Consider the following 12,383-nt stretch of genomic DNA (forward strand, 5'->3'; position numbering starts at 1 on the left):
GTCTCATGGTTTTTCTCGAGTTGCGGTGGGAACCTGGGGTATATTCTCGAGTTACGACGGGGATGGCCCTTCCACACACGTGTTTGTTCAGCGACGTCAGGACTCCTGCCTAGTTGCGAGGGACAACTCGGGATTCTCCTCGAGGCTTGGCAGGGCAATTGGGACGCCTCTCCAGCTGAGGCGGGAGACCAAGGGTCCCTTTCCACGTGCCACAGGAATCCTGGGACTCCTATCAAGTTTCACGAGGAGTCAGGCATCGTCTCTCTTGGAGGCACTGATCTCCGCATACGTCTGGAATTTTCAAAGGATGTGATGCCTCCGGTCGCGATGAGGTGGGGAACTAGGTATTTCTCTGTGGTCTCCACAGGGGATTCAGACATCCTTTCGTCTTGGGAGATGCAAGACGAGCCTGCATTCTAGTCACTGCAGGGATATCCGGCGTTATTTCGAGTCAGGGCATCGCAGTGTCCATTCCACTTGAGGCCGCAAACTCAGGGTCCCTCTCACATACCTAGAGCTGAGAGAAGCCTCCTCTTGAGGTGCTTGTGGTAAGGTGTTATTCCTCTGGAGTCGAAGCCAGGGACTAACCTCTCATCTCGAGTTGATTTTTGGTCCACGGAGCTCTTTCGTGTTGCTACAGTGACCTCAGGATCCCTCTAGCCTTGAAACAGTGTTCTTGGGGATTCTCTGGAGTGCCATCAAGGAAATCAAGGCTCCTTTCATGTGTGATGTGCAACACGGAATTGCTCTGCACGCAGTGCAGGGGAATCACGCCTCATTTTGCTTCGAGGGGGAAGTCTCATAGTTTTTCTCGAGTTGCGGCGGGAACCTGGGGTATATTCTCGAGTTACGACGGGGATGGCTCTTCCACACAAGTGTTTGTTCAGCGACGTCAGGACTTCTGCCTAGTTGCGAGGGACAACTCGGGATTCTCCTCGAGGCTTGGCAGGGCAATTTGGATGCCTCTCCAGCTGAGGCGGGAGACCAAGGGTCCCTTTCCACGTGCCACAGGAATCCTGGGACTCCTATCAAGTTTCACGAAGAGTTAGGCATCGTCGCCTTTGGAGGCACTGATCTCTGCGTACCTCTGCAGTTATCAAAGGATGTGAGGCGTCCGGTCGCGATGAGGTGGGGAACTAGGTCTTTCTCTGTGGTCTCCACAGGGGATTCAGACATCCTTTCGTCTTGGGAGATGCAAGACGAGCCTGCATTCAAGTCACTGCAGGGATATCCGGCCTTATTTCGAGTCAGGGCATCGCGGTGTCCATTCGACTTGAGGCTGCACACTCAGGGTCCCTCTCACATACCTAGAGCTGAGAGAAGCCTCCTCTTTAGGTGCTTGTAGTAAGGTGGTATTCCTCTGGAGTCGAAGCCAGGGACTAACCTCTCATCTCGAGTTGATTTTTGGTCCACGGAGCTCTTTTGTGTTGCTACAGTGACCTCAGGATCCCTCTAGTCTTGAAACAGTGTTCTTGGGGTTTCTCTGGAATGCCATCAAGGAAATCAAGGCTCCTTTCATGTGTGATGTGCAACACGGAATTGCTCTGCACGCAGTGCAGGGGAATCGGGCCTCATCTCGCGGCGAGGGGGAAGTCTCATGGTTTTTCTCGAGTTGCGGCGGGAACCTGGGGTATATTCTCGAGTTACGACGGGGATGGCCCTTCCACACACGTGTTTGTTCAGCGACGTCAGGACTCCTGCCTAGTTGCGAGGGACAACTCGGGATTCTCCTCGAGGCTTGGCAGGGCAATTGGGACGCCTCTCCACCTGAGGCGGGAGACCAAGGGTCCCTATCCACGTGCCACAGGTATCCTGGGACTCCTATCAAGTTTCACGAGGAGTCAGGCATCGTCTCCTTTGGAGGCACTGATCTCTGCGTACCTCTGGAGTTTTCAAAGGATGTGAGGCCTCCGGTCGCGATGAGGTGGGGAACTATGTCTTTCTCTGTGGTCTCCACAGGGGATTCAGACATCCTTTCGTCTTGGGAGATGCAAGACGAGCCTGCATTCAAGTCACTGCAGGGATATCCGGCTTTATTTCGAGTCAGGGCATCGCGGTGTCCATTCCACTTGAGGCCGCAGACTCTGGGTCCCTCTCACATACCTAGAGCTGAGAGAAGCCTCCTCTTGAGGTGCTTGTGGTAAGGTGGTATTCCTCTGGAGTCGAAGCCAGGGACTAACCTCTCATCTCGAGTTGATTTTTGGTCCACGGAGCTCTTTCGTGTTGCTACAGTGACCTCAGGATCCCTCTAGCCTTGAAACAGTGTTCTTGGGGTTTCTCTGGAGTGCCATCAAGGAAATCAAGGGTCCTTTCATGTGTGATGTGCAACACGGAATTGCTCTGCTCGCAGTGCAGGGTTCGGGCCTCATTTTCCGTCGAGGGGAAGTCTCATGGTTTTTCTCGAGTTGCGGTGGGAACCTGGGGTATATTCTCGAGTTACGACGGGGATGGCCCTTCCACACACGTGGTTGTTCAGCGACGTCAGGACTCCTGCCTAGTTGTGAGGGACAACTCGGGATTCTCCTCGAGGCTTGGCAGGGCAATTGGGACGCCTCTCCAGCTGAGGCGGGAGATGAAGGGTCCCTATCCACGTGCCACTGGAATCCTGGGACTCCTATCAAGTTTGACAAGGAGTCAGGCATCGTCTCCTTTGGAGGCACTGATCTCCGCGTACCTCTGGAGTTTTCAAAGGATGTGAGGCCTCCGGTCGCGATGAGGTGGGGAACTATGTCTTTCTCTGTGGTCTCCACAGGGGATTCAGACATCCTTCATCATGGGAGATGCAAGACGAGCCTGCATTCAAGTCACTGCAGGGATATTCGGCCTTATTTCAAGTCAGGGCATTGCGGTGTCCATTCCACTTGAGGCCGCAAATTCAGGGTCCCTCTCACATACCTAGAGCTGAGAGAAGCCTCCTCTTGAGGTGCTTGTGGTAAGGTGGTATTCCTCTGGAGTCGCAGCAGGGACTAACCTCTCATCTCGAGTTGATTTTTGGTCCACGGACCTCTTTCGTGTTGGTACAGTGACCTCAGGATCCCTCTAGCCTTGAAACAGTGTTCTTGGGGTTTCTCTGGAGTGCCATCAAGGAAATCAAGGCTCCTTTCATGTGTGATGTGCAACACGAATTGCTCTGCACGCAGCGCAGGGTAATCGGGCCTCATCTCGCGGCGAGGGGAAGTCTCATGGTTTTCTCGAGTTGCGGCGGGAACCTGGGGTTGTATTCTCGAGTTACGACGGGGATGGCCCTTCCACACACGTGTTTGTTCAGCGACGTCAGGACTCCTGCCTAGTTGCAAGGGACAACTCGGGATTCTCCTCGAGGCTTGGCAGGGCAATTGGGACGCCTCTCCGGCTGAGGCGGGAGACCAAGTGTCCCTTTCCACGTGCCACAGGAATCCTGGGACTCCTATCAAGTTTCACGAGGAGTCAGGCATCGTCTCCTTTGGAGGCACTGTTCTTCGCGTACCTCTGGAGTTTTCAAAGGATGTGAGGCCTCCGGTCGCGATGAGGTGGGGAACTAGGTCTTTCTCTGTGGTCTCCACAGGGGATTCAGACATCCTTTCGTCTTGGGAGATGCAAGACGAGCCTGCATTCAAGTCACTGCAGCGATATCCGGCCTTATTTCGAGTCAGGGCATCACGGTGTCCATTCCACTTGAGGCTGCAAACTCAGGGTCCCTCTCACATACCTAGAGCTGAGAGAAGCCTCCTCTTGAGGTGCTTGTGGTAAGGTGGTATTCCTCTGGAGTCGATGCCAGGGACTAACCCCTCATCTCGAGTTGATTTTTGGTCCACGGAGCTCTTTCGTGTTGCTACAGTGACCTCAGGATCCCTCTAGCCTTGAAACAGTGTTCTTGGGGTTTCTCTGGAGTGCCATGAAGGAAATCAAGGCTCCTTTCATGTGTGATGTGCAACACGGAATTGCTCTGCACGCAGTGCAGGGGAATCAGGCCTCATTTTGCTTCGGGGGGGAAGTCTCATGGTTTTTCTCGAGTTGCGGTGGGAACCTGGGGTATATTCTCGAGTTACGACGGGGATGGCCCTTCCACACACGTGTTTGTTCAGCGACGTCAGGACTCCTGCCTAGTTGCGAGGGACAACTCGGGATTCTCCTCGAGGCTTGGCAGGGCAATTGGGACGCCTCTCCAGCTGAGGCGGGAGACCAAGGGTCCCTTTCCACGTGCCACAGGAATCCTGGGACTCCTATCAAGTTTCACGAGGAGTCAGGCATCGTCTCTCTTGGAGGCACTGATCTCCGCATACGTCTGGAATTTTCAAAGGATGTGATGCCTCCGGTCGCGATGAGGTGGGGAACTAGGTATTTCTCTGTGGTCTCCACAGGGGATTCAGACATCCTTTCGTCTTGGGAGATGCAAGACGAGCCTGCATTCTAGTCACTGCAGGGATATCCGGCGTTATTTCGAGTCAGGGCATCGCAGTGTCCATTCCACTTGAGGCCGCAAACTCAGGGTCCCTCTCACATACCTAGAGCTGAGAGAAGCCTCCTCTTGAGGTGCTTGTGGTAAGGTGTTATTCCTCTGGAGTCGAAGCCAGGGACTAACCTCTCATCTCGAGTTGATTTTTGGTCCACGGAGCTCTTTCGTGTTGCTACAGTGACCTCAGGATCCCTCTAGCCTTGAAACAGTGTTCTTGGGGATTCTCTGGAGTGCCATCAAGGAAATCAAGGCTCCTTTCATGTGTGATGTGCAACACGGAATTGCTCTGCACGCAGTGCAGGGGAATCACGCCTCATTTTGCTTCGAGGGGGAAGTCTCATAGTTTTTCTCGAGTTGCGGCGGGAACCTGGGGTATATTCTCGAGTTACGACGGGGATGGCTCTTCCACACAAGTGTTTGTTCAGCGACGTCAGGACTTCTGCCTAGTTGCGAGGGACAACTCGGGATTCTCCTCGAGGCTTGGCAGGGCAATTTGGATGCCTCTCCAGCTGAGGCGGGAGACCAAGGGTCCCTTTCCACGTGCCACAGGAATCCTGGGACTCCTATCAAGTTTCACGAAGAGTTAGGCATCGTCGCCTTTGGAGGCACTGATCTCTGCGTACCTCTGCAGTTATCAAAGGATGTGATGCCTCCGGTCGCGATGAGGTGGGGAACTAGGTCTTTCTCTGTGGTCTCCACAGGGGATTCAGACATCCTTTCGTCTTGGGAGATGCAAGACGAGCCTGCATTCAAGTCACTGCAGGGATATCCGGCCTTATTTCGAGTCAGGGCATCGCGGTGTCCATTCGACTTGAGGCTGCACACTCAGGGTCCCTCTCACATACCTAGAGCTGAGAGAAGCCTCCTCTTTAGGTGCTTGTAGTAAGGTGGTATTCCTCTGGAGTCGAAGCCAGGGACTAACCTCTCATCTCGAGTTGATTTTTGGTCCACGGAGCTCTTTTGTGTTGCTACAGTGACCTCAGGATCCCTCTAGTCTTGAAACAGTGTTCTTGGGGTTTCTCTGGAATGCCATCAAGGAAATCAAGGCTCCTTTCATGTGTGATGTGCAACACGGAATTGCTCTGCACGCAGTGCAGGGGAATCGGGCCTCATCTCGCGGCGAGGGGGAAGTCTCATGGTTTTTCTCGAGTTGCGGCGGGAACCTGGGGTATATTCTCGAGTTACGACGGGGATGGCTCTTCCACACAAGTGTTTGTTCAGCGACGTCAGGACTTCTGCCTAGTTGCGATGGACAACTCGGGATTCTCCTCGAGGCTTGGCAGGGCAATTTGGATGCCTCTCCAGCTGAGGCGGGAGACCAAGGGTCCCTTTCCACGTGCCACAGGAATCCTGGGACTCCTATCAAGATTCACGAAGAGTTAGGCATCGTCTCCTTTGGAGGCACTGATCTCTGCGTACCTCTGCAGTTATCAAAGGATGTGAGGCGTCCGGTCGCGATGACGTGGGGACCTAGGTCTTTCTCTGTCGTCTCCACAGGGGATTCAGACATCCTTTCATCTTGGGAGATGCAAGACGAGCCTGCATTCAAGTCACTGCAGGGATATCCGGCCTTATTTCGAGTCAGGGCATCGCGGTGTCCATTCGACTTGAGGCTGCACACTCAGGGTCGCTCTCACATAGCTAGAGCTGAGAGAAGCCTCCTCTTGAGGTGCTTGTGGTAAGGTGGTATTCCTCTGGAGTCGAAGCCAGGGACTAACCTCTCATCTCGAGTTGATTTTTGGTCCACGGAGCTCTTTCGTGTTGCTACAGTGACCTCAGGATCCCTCTAGCCTTGAAACAGTGTTCTTGGGGTTTCTCTGGAGTGCCATCAAGGAAATCAAGGCTCCTTTCATGTGTGATGTGCAACACGGAATTGCTTTGAATGCAGTGCAGGGAAATCGGGCCTCATCTTGCGGCGAGGGGGAAGTCTCATGGTTTTTCTCGAGATGCGGCGGGAACCTGGGGTATATTCTCGAGTTACGACGGGGATGGCCCTTCCACACACGTGTTTGTTCAGCGACGTCAGGATTCCTGCCTAGTTGCGAGGGACAACTCGGGATTCTCCTCGAGGCTTCCCAGGGCAATTGGGACGCCTCTCCAGCTGAGGCGGGAGACCAAGGGTTCCTTTCCACGTGCCACAGGAATCCTGGGACTCCTAAGAAATTTCATGAGGAGTCAGGCATCCTCTCCTTTGGAGGCACTGATCTCCGCGTACCTCTAGAGTTTTCAAAGGATGTGAGGCCTCCGGTCGCGGTGAGGTGGGGAACTAGTTGTTTCTCTGTGGTCTCCACAGGGGATTCAGACATCCTTTCGTCTTGGGAGATGCAAGACGAGCCTACATTCAAGTCACTGCAGGGATATCCGGCCTTATTTCGAGTCAGGGCATCGCGGTGTCCATTCCACTTGAGGCTGCAAACTCAGGTTCCCTCTCTCATAGCTAGAGCTGAGAGAAGCCTCCTCTTGAGGTGCTTGTGGTAAGGTGGTATTCCTCTGGAGTCGAAGCCAGGGACTAACCTCTCATCTCGAGTTGATTTTTGGTCCACGGAGCCCTTTCGTGTTGCTACAGTGACCTCAGGATGCCTCTAGCCTTGAAACAGTGTTCTGGGGGTTTCTCTGGAGTGCCATCAAGGAAATCAAGGCTCCTTTCATGTGTGATGTGCAACACGGAATTGCTCTGCACGCAATGCCAGGGAATCGGGCCTCATCTCGCGGCGAGGGGGATGTCTCATGGTTTATCTCGAGTTGCGGCGGGAACCTGGGGTATATTCTCGAGTTCCGACTGGGCTGGCCCTTCCACACACGTGTTTGTTCAGCGACGTCAGGACACCTGCCTAGTTGCGAGGGACAACCCGGGATTCTCCTCGAGGCTTGGTAGGGCAATTGGGACGCCTCTCCAGCTGAGGCGGGAGACCAAGGGTCCCTTTCCACGTGCCACAGGATTCCTGGGACTCCTATCAAGTTTCACGAGGAGTCAGGCATCGTCTCCTTTGGAGGCACTGATCTCCGTGTACCTCTGGAGTTTTCAAAGGATGTGAGGCCTCCGGTCGCGATGAGGTGGGGAACTAGGTCTTTCTCTGTGGTCTCCACAGGGGATTCAGACATCCTTTCGTCTTGGGAGATGCAAAACGAGCCTGCATTCAAGTCACTGCAGCGATATCCGGCACTATTTCGAGTCAGGGCATCGCGGTGTCCATTCCACTTGTGGCCGCAAACTCAGGGTCCCTCTCACATACCTAGAGCTGAGAGAAGCCTCTTCTTGAGGTGCTTGTGGTAAGGTGGTATTCCTCTGGAGTCGAAGCCAGGGACTAACCTCACATCTCCAGTTGATTTGTGGTCCACGGAGCTCATTCGTGTTGTTACAGTGACCTCAGGATCCCTCTAGCCTTGAAACAGTGTTCTTGGGGTTTCTCTGGAGTGCCATCAAGGAAATCAAGGCTCCTTTCATGTGTGATGTGCAACACGGAATTGCTCTGCACGCAGAGCAGGGGAATCGGGCCTCATCTCGCGGCGAGGGGGAAGTCTCATGGTTTTTCTCGAGTTGCGGCGGGAACCTGGGGTATATTCTTGAGTTACGACGGGGATGGCCCTTCCACACACGTGTTTGTTCAGCGACGGCAGGACTCCTGCCTAGTTGCGAGGGACAACGCGGGATTCTCCTCGAGGCTTGGCAGGGCAATTGGGACGCCTCTCCAGCTGAGGCGGGAGACCAAGTGTCCCTTTCCACGTGCCACAGGAATCCTGGGACTCCTATCAAGTTTCACGAGGCGTCAGGCATCGTCTCCTTTGGAGGCACTGATCTCCGCGTACCTCTGGAGTTTTCAAAGGATGTGAGGCCTCCGGTCGCGATGAGGTGGGGATCTAGGCTTTGTCTGTGGTCTCCACAGGGGATTCAGACATCCTTTCGTCTTGGGAGATGCAAGACGAGCCTGCATTCAAGTCACTGCAGGGATATCCGGCGTTATTTCCCGTCAGGACATCGCAGTGTCCATTCCACTTGAGGCCGCAAACTCAGGGTCCCTCTCACATAGCTAGAGCTGAGAGAAGCCTCCTCTTGAGGTGCTTGTGGTAAGGTGGTATTCCTCTGGAGTCGAAGCCAGGGACTAACCTCTCATCTCGAGTTGATTTTTAGGCCGCGGAGCTCTTTCGTGTTGCTACAGTGACCTCAGGATCCCTCTAGCCTTGAAACAGTGTTCTTGGGGTTTCTCTGGAGTGCCATCAAGGAAATCAAGGCTCCTTTCATGTTTGATGTGCAACACGGAACTGCTCTGCACGCAGTGCAGGGGAATCGGGCCTCATCTCGCGGCGAGGGGGAAGTCTCATGGTTTTTCTCGAGTTGCGGTGGGAACCTGGGGTATATTCTCGAGTTACGACGGGGATGGCCCTTCCACACACGTGTTTGTTCAGCGACGTCAGGACTCCTGCCTAGTTGCGAGGGACAACTCGGGATTCTCCTCGAGGCTTGGCAGGGCAATTGGGACGCCTCTCCAGCTGAGGCGGGAGACCAAGGGTCCCTTTCCACGTGCCACAGGAATCCTGGGACTCCTATCAAGTTTCACGAGGAGTCAGGCATCGTCTCTCTTGGAGGCACTGATCTCCGCATACGTCTGGAATTTTCAAAGGATGTGATGCCTCCGGTCGCGATGAGGTGGGGAACTAGGTATTTCTCTGTGGTCTCCACAGGGGATTCAGACATCCTTTCGTCTTGGGAGATGCAAGACGAGCCTGCATTCTAGTCACTGCAGGGATATCCGGCGTTATTTCGAGTCAGGGCATCGCAGTGTCCATTCCACTTGAGGCCGCAAACTCAGGGTCCCTCTCACATACCTAGAGCTGAGAGAAGCCTCCTCTTGAGGTGCTTGTGGTAAGGTGTTATTCCTCTGGAGTCGAAGCCAGGGACTAACCTCTCATCTCGAGTTGATTTTTGGTCCACGGAGCTCTTTCGTGTTGCTACAGTGACCTCAGGATCCCTCTAGCCTTGAAACAGTGTTCTTGGGGATTCTCTGGAGTGCCATCAAGGAAATCAAGGCTCCTTTCATGTGTGATGTGCAACACGGAATTGCTCTGCACGCAGTGCAGGGGAATCACGCCTCATTTTGCTTCGAGGGGGAAGTCTCATAGTTTTTCTCGAGTTGCGGCGGGAACCTGGGGTATATTCTCGAGTTACGACGGGGATGGCTCTTCCACACAAGTGTTTGTTCAGCGACGTCAGGACTTCTGCCTAGTTGCGAGGGACAACTCGGGATTCTCCTCGAGGCTTGGCAGGGCAATTTGGATGCCTCTCCAGCTGAGGCGGGAGACCAAGGGTCCCTTTCCACGTGCCACAGGAATCCTGGGACTCCTATCAAGTTTCACGAAGAGTTAGGCATCGTCGCCTTTGGAGGCACTGATCTCTGCGTACCTCTGCAGTTATCAAAGGATGTGAGGCGTCCGGTCGCGATGAGGTGGGGAACTAGGTCTTTCTCTGTGGTCTCCACAGGGGATTCAGACATCCTTTCGTCTTGGGAGATGCAAGACGAGCCTGCATTCAAGTCACTGCAGGGATATCCGGCCTTATTTCGAGTCAGGGCATCGCGGTGTCCATTCGACTTGAGGCTGCACACTCAGGGTCCCTCTCACATACCTAGAGCTGAGAGAAGCCTCCTCTTTAGGTGCTTGTAGTAAGGTGGTATTCCTCTGGAGTCGAAGCCAGGGACTAACCTCTCATCTCGAGTTGATTTTTGGTCCACGGAGCTCTTTTGTGTTGCTACAGTGACCTCAGGATCCCTCTAGTCTTGAAACAGTGTTCTTGGGGTTTCTCTGGAATGCCATCAAGGAAATCAAGGCTCCTTTCATGTGTGATGTGCAACACGGAATTGCTCTGCACGCAGTGCAGGGGAATCGGGCCTCATCTCGCGGCGAGGGGGAAGTCTCATGGTTTTTCTCGAGTTGCGGCGGGAACCTGGGGTATATTCTCGAGTTACGACGGGGATGGCCCTTCCACACACGTGTTTGTTCAGCGACGTCAGGACTCCTGCCTAGTTGCGAGGGACAACTCGGGATTCTCCTCGAGGCTTGGCAGGGCAATTGGGACGCCTCTCCACCTGAGGCGGGAGACCAAGGGTCCCTATCCACGTGCCACAGGTATCCTGGGACTCCTATCAAGTTTCACGAGGAGTCAGGCATCGTCTCCTTTGGAGGCACTGATCTCTGCGTACCTCTGGAGTTTTCAAAGGATGTGAGGCCTCCGGTCGCGATGAGGTGGGGAACTATGTCTTTCTCTGTGGTCTCCACAGGGGATTCAGACATCCTTTCGTCTTGGGAGATGCAAGACGAGCCTGCATTCAAGTCACTGCAGGGATATCCGGCTTTATTTCGAGTCAGGGCATCGCGGTGTCCATTCCACTTGAGGCCGCAGACTCTGGGTCCCTCTCACATACCTAGAGCTGAGAGAAGCCTCCTCTTGAGGTGCTTGTGGTAAGGTGGTATTCCTCTGGAGTCGAAGCCAGGGACTAACCTCTCATCTCGAGTTGATTTTTGGTCCACGGAGCTCTTTCGTGTTGCTACAGTGACCTCAGGATCCCTCTAGCCTTGAAACAGTGTTCTTGGGGTTTCTCTGGAGTGCCATCAAGGAAATCAAGGGTCCTTTCATGTGTGATGTGCAACACGGAATTGCTCTGCTCGCAGTGCAGGGTTCGGGCCTCATTTTCCGTCGAGGGGAAGTCTCATGGTTTTTCTCGAGTTGCGGTGGGAACCTGGGGTATATTCTCGAGTTACGACGGGGATGGCCCTTCCACACACGTGGTTGTTCAGCGACGTCAGGACTCCTGCCTAGTTGTGAGGGACAACTCGGGATTCTCCTCGAGGCTTGGCAGGGCAATTGGGACGCCTCTCCAGCTGAGGCGGGAGATGAAGGGTCCCTATCCACGTGCCACTGGAATCCTGGGACTCCTATCAAGTTTGACAAGGAGTCAGGCATCGTCTCCTTTGGAGGCACTGATCTCCGCGTACCTCTGGAGTTTTCAAAGGATGTGAGGCCTCCGGTCGCGATGAGGTGGGGAACTATGTCTTTCTCTGTGGTCTCCACAGGGGATTCAGACATCCTTTCATCATGGGAGATGCAAGACGAGCCTGCATTCAAGTCACTGCAGGGATATTCGGCCTTATTTCAAGTCAGGGCATTGCGGTGTCCATTCCACTTGAGGCCGCAAATTCAGGGTCCCTCTCACATACCTAGAGCTGAGAGAAGCCTCCTCTTGAGGTGCTTGTGGTAAGGTGGTATTCCTCTGGAGTCGCAGCCAGGGACTAACCTCTCATCTCGAGTTGATTTTTGGTCCACGGACCTCTTTCGTGTTGGTACAGTGACCTCAGGATCCCTCTAGCCTTGAAACAGTGTTCTTGGGGTTTCTCTGGAGTGCCATGAAGGAAATCAAGGCTCCTTTCATGTGTGATGTGCAACACGGAATTGCTCTGCACGCAGCGCAGGGTAATCGGGCCTCATCTCGCGGCGAGGGGAAGTCTCATGGTTTTTCTCGAGTTGCGGCGGGAACCTGGGGTGTATTCTCGAGTTACGACGGGGATGGCCCTTCCACACACGTGTTTGTTCAGCGACGTCAGGACTCCTGCCTAGTTGCAAGGGACAACTCGGGATTCTCCTCGAGGCTTGGCAGGGCAATTGGGACGCCTCTCCGGCTGAGGCGGGAGACCAAGTGTCCCTTTCCACGTGCCACAGGAATCCTGGGACTCCTATCAAGTTTCACGAGGAGTCAGGCATCGTCTCCTTTGGAGGCACTGTTCTTCGCGTACCTCTGGAGTTTTCAAAGGATGTGAGGCCTCCGGTCGCGATGAGGTGGGGAACTAGGTCTTTCTCTGTGGTCTCCACAGGGGATTCAGACATCCTTTCGTCTTGGGAGATGCAAGACGAGCCTGCATTCAAGTCACTGCAGCGATATCCGGCCTTATTTCGAGTCAG

This window comes from Cervus elaphus, chromosome 27, assembly GCF_910594005.1.
Source record: "Cervus elaphus chromosome 27, mCerEla1.1, whole genome shotgun sequence".
Classification (NCBI taxonomy): domain Eukaryota; kingdom Metazoa; phylum Chordata; class Mammalia; order Artiodactyla; family Cervidae; genus Cervus; species Cervus elaphus.